Raw genomic sequence first — 17,025 nt, 5'->3', positions numbered from 1 at the left:
GCTGGGAGGCAGTGTTTGCATTCATGCTTCTTATGAGATGTATTTTTTATATACAGACTTAACTTGTTGAAAGGCCTAAATGGGACCACATCCGGTACTGGGGGATCATGTTTTCAAAGGCAATCTTGGTTCCATTGACTGAAGATGTTGTGCACAAAAGCAGCAGTGTGAGCCAATATGGATGACATACTGCATTTTGGAACTCTAGGAGCCACACGTTGAGCAGTGAACAAAAGGAAGAAAACCTCAGGATTACACAGACAGAAGACTTACTTTGACGTCTTACATAATATTGACTTTCCTTAGGCCCGTATGTGTTCGTGTATTTGAGAAATGTGGGGTGGTAGTGTACACCTGAAAAGGGCATCATTATTTTCCCAATTAAGAAGCTTAATGAGTACTTTGGTGTGTCTTGTCATATTTTCAGCCTTACAGTGGCCCATTTTCACCCATCTACTATGCTAAAAATGTTGCCCTTTCATTACTCCACGGTTGTGTAAACAGTTGTGATTAAACTGGCATTTAATCAATTGGAACAAAATCCCCGCGGCTCCCGAGGAGCTCACCTACTAAACCCGCCTTTCAATGGCAACAATCTTCTAACAGACGACTTCCCTTCCAGACGGGCTTTCATTGCGCAGTAAAATAAACTTTTATTTGCTAACCTTGCTCTCGGAGCCGTTCAGGATTTCAAAAGGACCTCACATGACAAACACCGCTACGCTCCATCATTATCCCCCGCTCCCTCCCTCGCATTCCTGCGCCGGCCCTGCCCGGGTGTTCCCCTCCCCGGCGGCACAGCCCTCCGGAGGGGCGCGGGTGCTTCCGGCGGGCGGCTCTCCCGCCTGCGCGGCGGCCCCGCGGGCCGGCTCCGCTCCCGCCGCCCGCCCGCCCGCCGCTTCCCTCCTCAGGCGGCCGGCGGACAGCGCGGCGCTCTGCCGGCGGGCGGGAGGCTGTACAACCAGGGCAAAGGACACTTCCCCTCCTCCCCCCGCCCTTCCTGCGCCGCGGCCCCGACATGAAGGCGGCTCGCCAGCGCCCGGGCCCTACGGCCGACGACAGAGATAGGGACAGGGATGAGTACGGGGTAGAGCAGAGCGGACCGCTCCCGTCATGTCCCGCCCACCGGCGCGATGGTCGCTAGCCCGTTTCCACCCGCCCGGCGCAGCCCCACGGATGTGGGATTGGGGATCCGGGCCGCCCTCTGGGCGGAGGGATACGGGGCGGAGCCGGCGGCGCGGTCCGCCGGGGCGCTGAGTCCCGTTGCCGGGTGACGGAGCGGCCGGCCCGGCCCCCTCCCTCCCTCCTTCCCTCCCCGTGGCGCTGGAACCGCCGCCGCCGCCGGTTTACGTAACGCCTCCCGGGGCAGGTCCCGGCTCCGTCCCGCCCGCCTCACTCGGGGACGGCAGCAGCGGGACGGAGTCCGCTGCCTCCTCCGGCTGCCAGAGGCCCCAGGGCCCCGCTCTGCGCCACCACGGCAGGTAAATGCCCGCCGCGGGCCCGGGGAGCAGAGGGAGGGGCAGGGCTGAAGGGAGGTGGGAGAGTGGCAGCCGCCCTACCCGTGGAACGGGAGGACGGAGCCGGGAGGCGGCGGCGGCGGGCGCCCTTCCCCTCCCCCGCTTCCTTCCCACCGCTGCGCTGGGACGGGCGGGCTGGACCCCCGGGAGCGCCGGGCCGGCGGTTCGGGCCCGGCCGGGAAGGCCCGCGCATCCCTGCCCGCTCCGCTAACAGCCCGGGAAGAGGAGGAGTTGCGGGGCCGGGCCTGGTCCCGCCGGGAGGACGGTTTCCCGGGACGGCGCGTCCCGCTCTTGGGTTGCGCCTGGCGCACCGCGGCGGGAGCGTGCCGGGGGGCGCGGGAGGAAGGGGCCGGGGAGGGGGTGACAGGAGCGCCGGGGGCCGGGCGGGGGGCGGCTGCCGGCCGGCGGCGGGCAGGGCTCGGGGGCGGGGCCGGGGGCCCGGCCGGGGTGCCCCGGTCAGAGCGCTGCCCGGGAGGGGAGCTGAGCCTTTCCTGAGTGCCGCCGGCTCCGCGCTCTTCCATCCCGGCGGGACCCGGCGCCAGATGAGCGGCTTGTGCCGCGGCCGGGAGGAAGGCGCCAGGCTGGAGCGGGAGCAGCGGCTCGGTGCCCTCGGGCTGGGTCACGCCCGCGAGCAGAGGAGGAGAAGGAGGGAGGGAAAGGCGGCACCCAGAACCCACCCGCCGCGGGTGCCGGCCCGCGCCGGTGTCATCCGCCGCCAGCAGACGGCAAAGCGGAGGATGCGGCCGTTCGGGTCGGAGCAGGGAGATCCCGGTCCGGGCAGCGCCTCGCCTGCCCCGCCTGACCCCGAGGTTGAGGTGACGGGGTTGTAGCGCTGCCGGGCCCGGCTGGTGCTCACGCCGTGACCTTTCATCCTGTGCGGGCGTTCAGAGCGCAGCGGCGGCCGCGCACCGGGGAGGGGGAGCTGGGGACGGGCTGGGGCCGATGGAAACCGCCCCGGCTGAGCCGCGGCGTTACAGCGCTGCCCCGGGGGCCGATCTGGCGGGGCTCGCTCCCCTCTTCTTTTTTTTTTTTTTTTTTTTTTTTTTCCCTTCCAGCAGCATTGTCCTTTAGGGCCTATTGAAGGCGAAAGGCGGATAGGAGGGCTAGGGCTGCTGCTGTTTGAGGAGGCGGAGCTGGGCTGATGGGAGACTGACGGGAGCCGCATCCTATGGGCGCTGGGAGCCGGCGCCGCTGGGGCGGGATCGCCGGCCGCGGCCTCTCGCGGGCGATGGGCGGGGTGGGGGACAAGGTTTGGCGAAGGTTACAGCTGAATGCAGAAGTGACACAAACTGACACTTCTCTCCAGCAAACTCGTTTCCATCTTCTCCTCGTGTCGTCTCGATTAAAAGTATACACGTATTGAATCGTGTTATGAAACTTTGAGAAAAGCGAAAGTGCGGTGCTTTTTTCCCTGTCTTGTCTTTGTTTTAATTACTCATTGCAGTACCTGATACTGATCTGAAGGGTGAAAATAGTACGATTTGCTTGTCCTTCCTTTCAAATAAAACACATTCCTGTATTCTGATGTTCTCTGTGTATGAGTGATTTGGGCTGTAATTTATAAGCTTGGGATCAGAGGCCTCTGTGGTATGTGTAGTTGCTTTTCTTCATTCAAACCCTTTTAAATGTTCATGGTTTGTGTTGCACGCCATATATTTCTTCTGTATTCCTGGAATGAAGTGGGAATTGCTGATTGACTTTGGTTTCTTAGCTGTCAAAAGTGAACTCGTGATGATTCAGTAGATAATTGTGTAAAACAAAGTACTTCACTGCAGTGCTTGAACCCTAGGTATTGCCAACTCCTCACAATCCATGGTAGTCTGTAACTGACATTTTCCTTTATTATTTAAGACAAAAATGTGTCTTACAAAAGTAAATGACATGGAACTTGACTGTTACTTGACATGTAACTGTACAGATTTTATTTTGTACTAGTCCTCCATCTGCTGTTTCTTGTTAGTATGGATATGCTAAAATGGTAGTGTACAATCATTCTCTTCTAGTCAATAAAGCATATCATATAGGTATCAAAATCTTCTCTTTTCACCATTGAGATATGAGAGGGGATGTAAGTGACTTGAATAAAATTATTGGTATGTTATATGTTCATAATGTTATTTATTTTCAAAGACTTGACAATTATGGGGGAAATCCTGAGGCAGGCCATTAAAAGCCTCAGCAGTGCATATCCCCCCCATGTTCTGTTTGACAGATATTAAAACGTGTACAGTGGCAGAACTCTGTCTGTTTGGGATACCATTGGGATTAAGACCATTTGAGTCCACAGATTTGGCAAATTTGGGTTTGGTATATGATCCTCCAGCTTTTCTGCTCATGAGCAGTGGAATTGGAAGGAAAGTAAGGGTCAGAGAGATCCATATGTGACCCAAGAAGAAAAAATGGAGGCCCTGGACTTCTCTTACCTTATTATGCCTGTTTCATAGGCATAGTTCAGCATTCCCCCTGCTTTTGTTGTTGCTATTTGTTATTCTTCCAAGTAAGAGAAATTCCATAGGGGTAAAATGATGTCAGCATTTTCCTTTGCTCATTTGCTGTGCATTCTAGCAGGAATAGGGTCAGAGGAAGATCTAGATACCGCTCAAAACTTCATTAATTGTCCATCTTGAGCATCTTGTTTCTAGGCAAATAGGGGGAATAAAGCAACTTTTAAATTCACCTGTGAATTTTCTTGAAGGATTTTACTAGGTTTTAGGCATAGTGTTGTAGAGTCAGAATAGACACTTTATATACTTAGCTGGAATACTAGCAAAATTGTGTCTCAGTTTGCTGCTTCTTGAAGCAATAGCTAATAACTGAAAGTAACAATTTAGTACTATAATAGGATAGGCAACAATGTCTGGTAAAGCAGAATGTGGTGAAGGCAGTAAGACTTAAAATTTCTGTAGAGTTGGAGAGGTAGCAGGAAATATTCCCGTTGTCTGCATTGCTAATGGAGCTTGGAATACAAATGTTCTTGTAGAAGCTATTTAATATGTTCTGTTTATTGGGATAGTCTGATTTTAGGATATTCTTCTATCTCGTGGAACAGAGATTGGTATCCTGCATTTTTGTCCAAGAGAAGTGACAGGCTGGTTGGATAATTTGTAAATGAAATTGCAGAAATGAGTTGTGTTGTCCAGCCCTAAGAATTTTTTCCAACTAAAGTCAATTGCATGATACAAAAGAAAAAATTTCAAATGAGTATTGGTGTGCTTAGTTACATTTCAATACACAGACAAAAGGGAAATTGTCAGATTGTAAGGAAAATTATGGGTTTTTTTTGTTAATTTGGAAGTAATTTACCAGATTTTTCTAGTCAGAAGTACCAAATAACTGTGGGACTGTCAGAATATTTTAGCACAAAAAGATCTAGATGGGCTAGTTATGGTATTTTTACTAAAAAGCATCTTGCTCTACTTTCCTGAAAGTTGGTTGGGTACATTTTAATGGATGTTAAGAGATTGAATGTGTATTTTATTGGCCCACAGAGGTGGTTGGGGGTGGGGGGAAGGGTTGAGTAGCTTAAACATTCAGTACAAAGATTGTTCTTTCACAGACATCTTACTAGCAGCTATTTCTGTAGCTTTATTGGAAGCTACTGAGTATTTTAAATTTTTAATTATCTACTTCCTTTATAATTTCATATGCAGGATGTTTGGATCTACCTGCATAATACTATACATAGTTTTGTTTCTGCATCTAAATTCTGTTCATAACTTTGATACCAAAGAGGACATATGGAACATGTCTTTCCAAGAGATTTATTTCTGAGAGAGTAGTGTAGAAATTTAAATAATGAAGTATTTAAATTCATTTTTCACTCTTGTGATATCACATGTAATATTTTAATTATATTAGTGTGGAAATATAAATTATGTATTTAAATTCATTTTTTCAGTTCTGATATTACATGTAAGTTTAATTATATCCTGCTAAGTCTGTGCTCAGGTTTGCTGTAGGGATTTTCATTTTTACTATAATTTGGGGAATGTTTAAATTTCTGGGTTTTGCTGTATTGAGGAAGAAATTTCAAATATGCAGTCCATGCTAATGTTAATTGTGTCTGTAACTCTCTAGGCCTTATTCTAGAAAGGAGTGCATGTGAAAATTTATACTCTGTGCAAAACAGTTTGTTCATAAATAAAAATTAACTGTAACAGGGATGAAATCTGAATAATTTTGTCAAGTTTTTACAGCTTTTAAAAATCTTTCTCTAGTTACTATTACCAAAGGAACAAGGTCTGCGGGGTAGGGTGCTTGGCTGGGATGAGAAAAGAGACCTGCGTGAAGTTTTCTATCAGCTGTACCTCTGAGTGAATTCAAGTGAAATTTCGTGTTCATGTGCTAGTGTTTAAGGTGCTGTATGGAAAGGAGTAGCTGTTACCCCTTTTGTAGGTCGTTAAATTTTGTGAGTTTGTGAGATGTTAAATGTCATTAAATGTGTGAGTTTGTTTTTATGGTTTGGTTAGATGAACTAGCTTGATTGTAGAAGAATTCTGAAGGGAGACATGATTGCCTTGGCGATGAGATTTTGCATATATAGACTGTGGAAGAAAGTACAGAGAGAGAGATAAGGGGGTAGGAGACTGCGGGTGGCTGAAGGCCAGAAAATATAAAGCAACCTGACATAAGATGGTAGAGCTTTAACATCAGAGCAGCAGAGCGGGCTTGCAAGATCCATATCCTCTGCAGGGTTATTCCAGGTAGTGTTTGCATAGTCAGGGCTTAGATTGAGATAATAATCATCAACAGTAAAATGGGAAAACATGCTAAAACGTACACAGATTGATGAAAGAAGTTATTTTGTTAATTTAGCATGTGTCATATGTACTTTTTAAGAAAACAGTGTGTTTTATTAGCCTGAAGGAAAAGGTCTGCTTTAAGAATCACTAATGAAGAAATCAGTAATGCCTGTTGCTGCCACTGGATGGTAATTAATTCTTACTAGATCCTTGTGACACTGTAATGTGTTATTATGAACTTGAACCAAAATTGAAGACTGTGGCTGAGTGGATGTGCAACTTTAAAACATTGCATTGTATTTAAGACACTGTAATGTCCTGAAAGAAATGGAGCAGCTTCCAGTTATTTGTTGGGTTCATATCTCTACTTTTTAAGGTACAGGAAAAGCTTTTACTGTTTCATGATATTTGATTCTCCTCGCCGAAGACTTTGAGCTAATTACTGCTACTAATTAGCTAAAGGCTACTGTTCAGTGAATTCCTCTTCTGGTTCTGTTTTCTGAGGTAGACGTTCAATCCACTGCATATTCAAGTCTTGCATTTGACAGTGAAATTGAATTACCTTTAGTAATTTTTGTTTTATTGATGTTTTTATAGCAGTTTTGATGGAAGTAGTGTTGAATTGTGTGAGATGACACAAAGGTTTTAAAATGCCTCTGTAAGTTCAGATATTAGTTTATTGTATGTGGATGATTTTTTTCACCAGCCTCTCTGAGCTGAATATCTTACTGACTTCAGAGAAACCTCAGAGTTCCAGTTTTTAGTAACTTTGTTCTTGAATTGTGAAAGAAATGCCTTGGTTAACAGTACAGTAACTTCCTTGAAGAGAATTAATGTAATGCTGACCTGCTGTTTTTGTAAGAGGTTTTCTGGTTGCATTTCAGTAAAATGACCTTTTCATCTGTAAATTGAAGTATCAAGCAGCAAATGTATTATTTTAAAAGCAATATTAAATTGTCCTACTTATTCAGTTAGTAATTTTTTAAATAAGTAGTGTTTTTAAACAACATACTTAATCATAAAAGTGGAGATATGGTAACAAATATCATCACTGTTTTTTTGGAAAAAGACAGTCTGGCAGCCTTACAACATAAACTGAACAATAAATGCCTATGCAAATTCATTCAAATGCTAAAATATAATTACTTCATGTTTACTTGCTATTCTCCTCAAAATTTCAAAATATTCTACTTTGGATCTCAATTTTATAAATAGAAGTTCATCTACTAATCTACTAATATTTTGGAATAAAAATTAGAGGTGGCAGAGGGGCAAGGGAAAAGTATTTGAAACTATTTCCTTTATAGGCCTAGCATATTTTATGTGCTGTACATTCAGTATCTTCTCTGCTGGTTAAGTTGTAGAGCTTGCAAATTCAACCTGTCAGAACTCTTGAGCCTCCTGTGGCTGACACATCCTGTAAGTTCTTACATTCTTATTAATGAAAACATATATGACTTCCAACTGAATTTAGAGAAACTTTTTTTAATTAAAATAACTGTTGAGAAGGCTGTATAGTTAGGTGAAGTTATATTTGTTCTTAAACTCTTTATGAGGCTATTTAAAGCTTTTCAGCAAGATAGTAATTTAACTCCCTGAGCTGCAGACCAAGTATAGAAAACATCAATAGTAAGTATTCAGAAAAGACCTTCATACAAATTAAAGAAATTAATAAATCAGAGTAAAATATACAGTGTGGTCTTTAACGAGTTTGCTGTTTATATAGAGATGGATTATTAACCTTGCAAGTATAAATAGCAGGACAAATATCATAGCCTTTCAATGAACACTGGTGGTTGGATCTTTGGCATTCACAATTCATTCTCCTTTTCCTAGACTGACTGAAAGATGCAGTGTGTGCCTGAGAGTAAATTGTGTATTAATTGAAATAGATCTTGTATGGTTGAACTACAAGAGTGGCCACTGGATTCCGGCTGATATGAAGAGCACTGAATATTTTATCAGGATGGCCTGGAGAGTGATTCCACCTGGTGGCTGCCTGTGCCTTGGAGGAGTCTGCAGCACATGTTGGGGCACATGGGTGGGTGCCTGTGTCTGAACACCTCACTGAGGTGTTCAGAACTGGGGTCACGTCTGTTTTAATGCACACATGTGTAGCTTGGTGCACGGGCCTCCAAGCATTAGCATCCCACTTGGGAATGGAGTCCAAATACTGGCAAGTACCTGTTGGTAGCAGATAGTTTGAACTGCTCTAAAAGTTAAGTAAATAAAGGACATCAGGAGGGCAGGAAAGAAAATGATCAAATAGTCAAGAGCATATATCTAGACTGTCCATTACTTGACTGCATCCTGTATTGTGTTTTGAAGTCCTTCATATATTCTAGGTGATACTAAGGCTAGTAAATATAGTGAGACACAAGTAGTAGAAAGCTTACAGAGTTTACCTGCCAGAAATCCTGAAGATAAATGTCTTGGTGAACTCAAAATATGTGCATCTGTGTGATCGCAGTTCTATTTGGTTTTGTCGTCTGTTAACTCCATTAATGTTGCCCTAAATCTGAGGAAGTGTTATTGAAGTATGATGATGGTAATCAATGATGTTTAGCCTGTTGCTTGTGTACATAGTAAAAGGTACTGCTTTTGATAAATAGTGTCCATGTGAAGATCTCCTGGGACTGAATAGAAAAGACTGTAGCTATCTCTCTCCTCCTTGAAGTTGCATCTAGGAAAGTATTTCTCCCCAGGATCTCTCCGGTCCAGTAGCAGCCCACCCAGACAATTCCTGTGTAATAAACTGAGGTAAACAAGGGAGAACAAGATGCATGTCTTTGGCATTGCCCTGGTACACTGTTAAGATCTGCAAGTCTAAGCTGAAAAATTTAAATCATACAACTCTATTCAGTGGTAAAAGAAATGTAGCAGAGAGGTCTGAAAGCTGATGTTAGTGGTACTGAAATTACACTGATGGCTGGAGGGTAAAGTATGAGGTGAGGCAATGCCTCAGTGTCTGAGGTTTGCACATGATGCCTTCTGCACTACCACACATTCTCTTGGGTTCTCCACACTTGGGTGATCCATCCTATTCCTAGTTAGTTACAGAGCAACACCTCCTCTCTCCCAGCAAATCTGAAGGAACCAGTAATTTCTTGAGACTGAGTCTGCTGGATGTTACAAGGGTATGGTTGCATAGGTGCCTAGTGAATTCAGTAAAAATATTGGGAGTAAATATCATACCTATTGAAGTACCTGAATTGGCTTCCACATGTCACATTCCTAAGAGTAATCGTTGTCTGAAAGGCTTGGATTTGAATTAGCTAAAATGTCGCTTCTGCATTCTGCGTTCCTAATGTTTTCTTGTTATTCTTAAGTGGATCTAATAGTGGGTTGCTGCTGGAAGGGACAACCCCACTTCCTTTCTTAGGCCACATGTAGAAATTCCATGGCGAGAGAGTGAGTTGATCACTGATTTGTATATTTTGGAGACTGGGTTACCAGAAATGAAATCTTTCCATTTGGAACAAAAAAATTGATACAGTTCATCTCTGCAACCACGCAGTGGATGTGTTAAGTACAAGGATAGGAGGGTGGGAACATGGAGGGGAGAATGAAAGGAACAGTGGAATGTCTTGTCCTCTCTTGGTGGCAATGTGCAGTGGTGGTGTTGTTACACTAACACACCTTCAAGTCATCCACAGAGGTATCTCTGTTAAAATGCTGCTGCTCTTGTTCTCTTGGAAGTTAGTTACTACTGCTATAAAATTGATTACTTCTGGTTTTTGCAAACTGGTTCTTGTGCTGGCAGCAGTAGTAATTCCTTTAAGTCTTTGTGTGACATTGTTTTAATTAATTTTTAATGTGAAAAGTATTTACCAAAATTCTTTGTCATTAGATGCTGCTTTGTATTTTTAAAGTTCTAAAAAGTTATCATACATCTAAGTTATGTTATATGTGTGCATTTTTTCTTTTTCAGCTGAGATAAAAAAAAAAAAAAACAGTAGTCATGTTTAAACAAAGTAAAATTTGCTTCAAACACCAGTGTAGACAGTAACAAACTAAATAGGAAAAATATTCTCATGTTAGTTTATGTTTGTTGTTTTGTAAGGACAGAATGGAATTACTAGTACTCTGTTGGTAGCTGGATAACCTATTGGACAAATTTCTAAATAATGTAATTGTTGCTATTGTTAATGGCAGCTGGGCATTTGATAATAGTGAGGCAACATTTCACTTCTCTAGATTCAGGCAACTTACAGATATCTTCCCATTTCTTAAATCTGATCAATTGATGTATTTTTAACAGTTTCAAGTCCTTCTTAAATAGCAACATTTTTGGAGATACAGTTCTTTGGGTTGAGGTGGTTGCAGGTTACAGATGTGCTGTACTTAAACTTATCTGGTGCAATTGCATAATCTGTGGTTCCGGAGATTGTTTTGTCATGTTTTATTTTGTCAGAAATGCTCTGAGCTCCATTCTGTTTATTGAAGTGATATCTATGTGCTGCATAATGACATGCTTGCTTTTGGGGTTTTTTAATGCAGCTTTAATATTGAGTTAACCTCCTGAAGCAGTTTCTTGAGTGATGCTATGAAATAAAAGTACTTCCATCTTGAAGATAAAATTTGCTTCCCAAATTATCAAGACTCCCACTGAACCATGATCTGCAAAACTTGCCAACTGTTAGGCTTATTAATGATTTTTTTAAAGTCATATATACTGAAGGACCACTTCATAGGTTTCCACTCTGCAGAGATGATTCTTTTCAAGCCTGCTGTAATGAGAACCTTTCCAAAAGAGTCTTGTTCATGAAGGCACATTCAAACCTTGCAATTCTATGAAATGATGAAGTTTTGGGGTGTACATAGTGTCTGCAGGTTTTGTTGTTAGGTCGTGCTTTTCCCCTTTCTGTCTTGCCTCTTTTTCTTAGCTTATAAGTTTTTCATTTTCAAGCTTATGTACATATTTGTTTTGCAGAAGTAAAGAATACACAGATGACAAGAATTTGGGGTCTTTGATATGCAGCTGACTCCCTAGTGCAAGTGTCTCACCTGCTAATTCAGCCGTCTGTTTACAGTTGTTTCCCATATCTCAGTTTTTGCTCCTTGACAGGATTGATGTTTTGACATCTTTAAACAAAGTCCTGTGTGTCAATAATGTGCAGCCCTGTGAGTGGATCAGCTTGTTGCACTCCTCCAGTAACTGGTTTTTTTTGAAGTGTTGTTCTTGTATGATGGTAAACATAAATGTTTTATAAGAACAGCTGTGCTGGTTCAGACAAACCCTGCACTTGTCTGCAACATCATCTCTAAAGGAGCAGTTAGGGACAAAAACAGAACAGGGAGAGTGATACCTCCCCTAAATTCTCCCTCAGCCATACACTATTTTCAGCCTAGGGGATTTCCTGACCCTGATATGGTTTGTCTAGTTGAAAACTCTCAAGGGATCTCTCTTACTAGATTTCCATTGAAGGCCACCTGATTTTTTTTTTTTTTTGAGTCTTTGGTGTCTCTTGCAAGGAATTCTACTAGCTGTTGTATGAAGTTCTGTGTGTAGATCTTACTAACTCGCTAGTACTTTCTAGTAACAAAAAATAGATGTTGAACAGTGAGTCTCTATCCATGGAAAGACACGGATTAATAGTTCACAACTCATTGATTTATGCCTGAATAGTATCAGGTTATTGTCCCTCTGCCTCTTTTCAAGTTTGCCTATGCTGTATTTTGTTTACTTTTTTATTGCCCAGTGCAGTTTCATAATGGCCTTCTGTATTTTTTCAGTTGCTCTGAAGTCACTGTTCCTGATCACTTGCTGTCCTTTGGTAGCTTCTAAACTGTGTCACCCATCTCATCTTCCAGGCCACTTAGGAATTTATCAGGTAATACAGGTCCCAGAGCAGCATCTTTCAGAACTGTACTGGTGACTTCCCCTGGTGTCATCTTGATTATATCTGTTCTTTTTCTTTGCTAACCTAAGTAACTAGGGCTTACATGGTAGCTCTTGAATCCTTTGAGTAATTCCATTAAGCTTTTATACAGGATTAGCAGCTTCAGAGTTTCATTTGGATAAGTGTTATGAAAATAAGATTGCAGATTTGCAAGGAAACAAATCTTGCAGTAACACCCAGGCACTGGTTTCTGTCTCCCCTGTGAGTTCTTTGACTTGAGTTACCCTAGAACCATGAGCCCAGCCTCGTTAGACATCAGTTCCCTATAATGCATAAACCCATTACAAATAGGACTCTATCACTCTTGCACCTCTTGGTAATGCTTCTTAAGAAAGATGGTTTTATGTATATTTAAGGTTGACTCACAGATCTGCTTTTATGCTTCTGACCACTTTTAGTGCTTTGATTGCAGCCAGGTGTTTAATCTCTGTTTCTCATGGCAGGACAATATTTCTGTAGTGTTTCAGCGCCTTGGTCATGAATCAAGCTGCTGCTCTTGCTGTTTGTTGTGCAGTAACATCAGACATCACCAGTGCATTAAAAAGCTGTCCTTGCTCTGAAGACTACACAGCCAAATTTCTTAGATTATCAAGGAATGTGGTTAAAAAATAACAACTTTTCTTACTTCTGAATTCACATGTCTTTTAAATACCGTGTGAAATTAAGCACACAAATTCCATTGTTTGTTAGACTTTAAATAGGCTTTGGTTTTGGGCTTTGACAGTGCCTTTCCCAGTGTGTCGCTGCTTGATTTGTCTAATAAGGATTTGTTCAGCATTTTTGTGGAAAGAAACAAAAGAATTTAGGGTAAAATTGCAGATTCTTCCACAATATATAAGAACAATTTGGAGTTCTGTTGCCATCATATAATGTGGTCATGCTTTTCACTATCAGTTTTCTAAAGGGGACTGAAATTTACTGCACTGTGTATATGATTTCAGTATGTCATTGACCAAACTTGATAAAGTTTTTACTTTTTTTAATATTAATTAGGATTTTCATATTTTTTTCCCTACCTGTAGTTGCCAGAGAGAGGACATATTGTTTGCTTTTAATGAAACCATTACTGGTTAAAAAATGTGGACTATTCACAAAGATGTGTTCTCTCCACATTAAAAAAAAAAAAAAAAAAAAAAAAAAATATATATATATATATATATATAATCTATTTTTTCCTCTGTTCGTTGAATAAATGAACAGAGTCAAAGTGGAGAAAAAAATTTTTTTAAATGAAAGCTGTTAATTTAAACTGTGTAATACACTGGTATATTTCAAAGAATAATAGAGGAAACTTTGTATAAAACAGCGGTTTTGACTTAACTATTGTGTGAGAATATGTTTAGTCTAATTGTTAACATATAGCAGTAGGCAGTATGGAACATTGCAACAACATTGCACAGATGTTTTCCCTTTTGAGAACTGAAGGAAGGAAAAGTAGTATCTATGGATTATCCAAGAGATTGGCTTCTCTATAGAAATGTATCAAAATGTGTGAAGAGTAAATTTGAGTTTTTAGAGACTGATTTACGGGTTGTACAAGTAAACAGCGTGTGTGCTTTCAACCTCTTTCAATATGTAATCCAGTAACATTTTTTTTTCCCTAGTGATGGTCTAGACCCCCAGTGTAGTGAATTTAAACCTGCAGATAACTTGCTTCCTTTTCAAGTTACCTTTTATGATCCCCAAGACATTGTGGACCTTTAGTTTACCTGATAGGACAATTGTAAGGAATATAGTTTTCACTTTCTTATTCCAATACTTCTACTGCTTTAAGAGTTGATAGTTAAGAAAACTTGAAAGAGTGTTAATCATTGTATTGTTTTGGGGTTTTTTTATTTACAGAAATTGTTGGTTTGGGACCGTGTTGCATGGATACATAATTTTCAGAGGCCTCTTGGTGCTGATAAAATAGAGATTAGGTTACCTTAGATTAATTCAGTGGGTTTTGTGGTTTGGCTTTGGTTACTGTTTTCTAACAGTATGCAAGAGAATATGGAGTAAAAAAGCTGTTAAAGAGGAGGAATTGTCTTGCTTGGCATGAACCTTTAGTTAATCTTCCTGTTGATAGTCCATACATTAGCACTTTCTTGGTGTGCTTGTATCAAGCTGCATTGAAGAGTGATTTAATTATACCTTTCTTTTACAGCATTCTTTGGTAATCTCTGATTTTCTGCTGTCATCCTGTATCCCAAAGGCACAACTGCCACAAGTTGTTTGTGTTACTTTCATTATTGTAGTACCAAGACACTTGAAAAAAAAAATCAGTGTATTTGTTATGACAGTACCCATATTCCAGTTATTTTACAGAGAAGACTAGATTACTTAGTCTTTAAAAGAAGTTATCTACCATGAAAAAGCAACTGTGTTGTAGGGAACAAACCTGGAGAGCTAGAGCATCACTTTCCATATAATTGATTCTCCTTTATGTTGCTTGCTATAGGTTATTTAAAGTTGTTGCTTTGCCATAGCTGGATCTAAGGAGACTAAGGCTCAGTTATTTTCTTCTACTGTCTGTTGTAGATCAAAAGGGTATTTAGTGTCTATCATGCTGAATAGAATTTTGAGAAATACTACTTGAGAAATGTATTCTAAGACAGTCTGAGTTGGAAAATTTGAGTGTTTATACAATATTGTGTTCTCAGTCTTTAGAAGACGCTTCATAAATTGGCCCTTGTGCCTCTACTGGTTAAGCTGCTGACAGTTTAACTAGTGTGACCTTGTTAAGGTCATTGATTAGTGTTGCAAAAACTGAAGGTTACTTAAAAGGAAAAAATATACTAAGAAGTGGAGTAAGGAGAAATTATTTTGAAATAGTTTCAACATGTATTTTTTACTTTGTAAATAAAAAAAAATCAGAAAGTATTGATGCAGATATTTAAATTTGTATTTGATAATTCTTGTTATAAGGCATGTCCATCTGTCATATTTTATAGCTGGAAATGGAGAATTCTTTCTGACTTAGTTAAAATAACTAGACTTCCACTAATTATTTAAGATGCAACGTACTCCCTCTGTTCAGATTAGCCGTGGCCTTGTGAGGATGGAAAATTTATTTTTAGTGAGGCAGTGCGAAATAGATTTAAGAGGGATAATAACTTATTTGTCAGAAAATGATATCTCTGAAATCAAGCTTCACATCTATCAGCAGAAATGTTTGCTCTTTGAGTGGCTTGTATTAATTTGATATGGAAAGCCTCTCTAGTACTGAAATAGAAAAATACTCTTTATGAAATTTTGTTAATTCTAAAACATAATGGAAATGTTTAAGATCATCTGTGAAACAAAGTACTTGAGAGTTGTAAAATGAGAACTCTTAAATAATATTTAATAAATTTGGTTAGATTTCCAGATTTTATATCATGTAACTGAATGGTAAAAGAGGTAATAGAGTATGATATTCAAAAAAGCTGGAGTGCAAAACAAATAACAAAAATTTTGTTGTCTGATTTTATAATTCCTCTTATAATGTCTCTCTCTTGCTGTCTTTTCCCTCTCCTCCCCATCTAATAAAAGCAAGACAAATTTTAACTGGTCTGCTGAAATCAATCAGATTTTGTTAGCTTAGGTTTCAAGAATTGAATTTCTCAAATGTCTCACTTAAATAAGTGTTAAGATAGAAGAGAGGCCCCATTATCATCTCATTCACGGAAAGGCTGAAGCATTAACTCAGTCGCTACTAGGTTTAGCTAAGGAGCTAAACAATGTGTCAAAGTTTTGATTGAAATGACTCAGTATCCAGAAGCTTTGCCATATAGAATCAGAATGGTTTGAGTTGAAAGGAATCTTTCAAGATCATCGACGCTCACTTCTGTGGGCAGGGACGTGTTTCATTAGGTAAGGTTGCTAAAAGCCCTGCCCAGCCTGACCTTGAAGACTTGGAACAGATCATGCACAACTTCTCTGGACAAGTTGTTCAGTGTCTCACCCCTTCAATATGAAAATAGCAGTTTTTAGTTTAAAACTCTATTACTACAGACCCTTATAAGAAGTCTGTCCCCGTTTTTCTTCCAAGCACCTTTTAAGTTCCCTCAGTACCTGGGGATGCATTTCATCATGTTCCATGGACTCATGTAGCTTCAGGTTCCTTAGATGGTCTCAAATCTGACCTTGTGCTGCAGTGGGCAGTTCTTCATTCTCCCAGTCCCCATGTTTGCCTCCAGGGAGTGGGGCAGTGTGTCTGGAGCACTTGCTGGTGAAGACCAGGATAAACAAGTCTTTAAGTACCTCAGCCTTGTCCGTGTCCTGGGTTTCCTTTGAGATAGGGGCCCTTTTATCACTGATGTACCTATAGAAGCTTTTTCTTGTTTAGAAGCTTCATGAAACTTGATGTCCCTGGCCAGATTTAATTCTATCACAGCTTTAACTTTCCTGTCTTGATTCCTAGCTGCTTGGACAATTTCTCTGTATTCCTCCCAAACTACCTGTCCTTGTTCCACCCTCTGTAGGCTTCATTTTTCTGTTTGTGTTTGTCCAGGAGTTCCTTGTTCAGCTATGCATGTGGCTGGTATTTTGCCCGACTTCCTTTGGTAGGCATGCATTGCTCCTGAGCCTGGAGGAGGTGATCCTTTAATATTAACCAGTTTTTTTGGGCCCCTCTGCCTAGCAGATCCCTGAGAAGGCCAAACTGTGCTCTCCTGAAGTCCAGGACAATGAGCTTGCTGTGCACCCTTGCTGCCCTAAGGAGCTTGAACTCCAGTGTTTCACGGTCACTGCAGCCCAGGCTGCCCTTGAGCTTCATGTTCCCCAGCAACTCCAGCATTTTGGTGAGAAGAGACCCAGCATAGCAGCTCTCCTTGTTGGCTTCTCTAACTTGGGGGAGGAAGGTATCACCATTACCACATTCCAGGCACCTCCTGGTCCTGG

The 17,025-nt window shown here is 41.6% G+C and overlaps 1 protein-coding gene across 10 annotated transcripts in view; it reads left to right on the top strand.

The window, feature by feature from the left end:
• Positions 1 to 314: 314 nt before the first annotated feature.
• KIAA0232 (KIAA0232 ortholog) overlaps positions 315 to 17,025 on the top strand; it is a 66,215-nt gene continuing 49,504 nt past the window's right edge. For 2 of the 10 annotated variants that reach the window (XM_038135776.1, XM_038135774.1), the window contains exon 1: positions 318 to 1,481. The gene's annotated coding sequence lies outside the window, so the exon portion shown is untranslated. Of the gene's footprint in view, positions 1,482 to 11,995; positions 12,094 to 17,025 lie in introns of all 10 variants that reach the window. The other 8 variants (XM_038135778.1, XM_038135777.1, XM_038135770.1 and 5 more) reach the window with 7 other exon arrangements.

The sequence above is a fragment of the Motacilla alba genome, chromosome 4 (genome assembly GCF_015832195.1).
Source record: "Motacilla alba alba isolate MOTALB_02 chromosome 4, Motacilla_alba_V1.0_pri, whole genome shotgun sequence".
Classification (NCBI taxonomy): Eukaryota; Metazoa; Chordata; class Aves; order Passeriformes; family Motacillidae; genus Motacilla; species Motacilla alba.
Note: the sequence above shows the minus strand (reverse complement) of the source record. Positions and strands in the feature narration are given on the sequence as shown.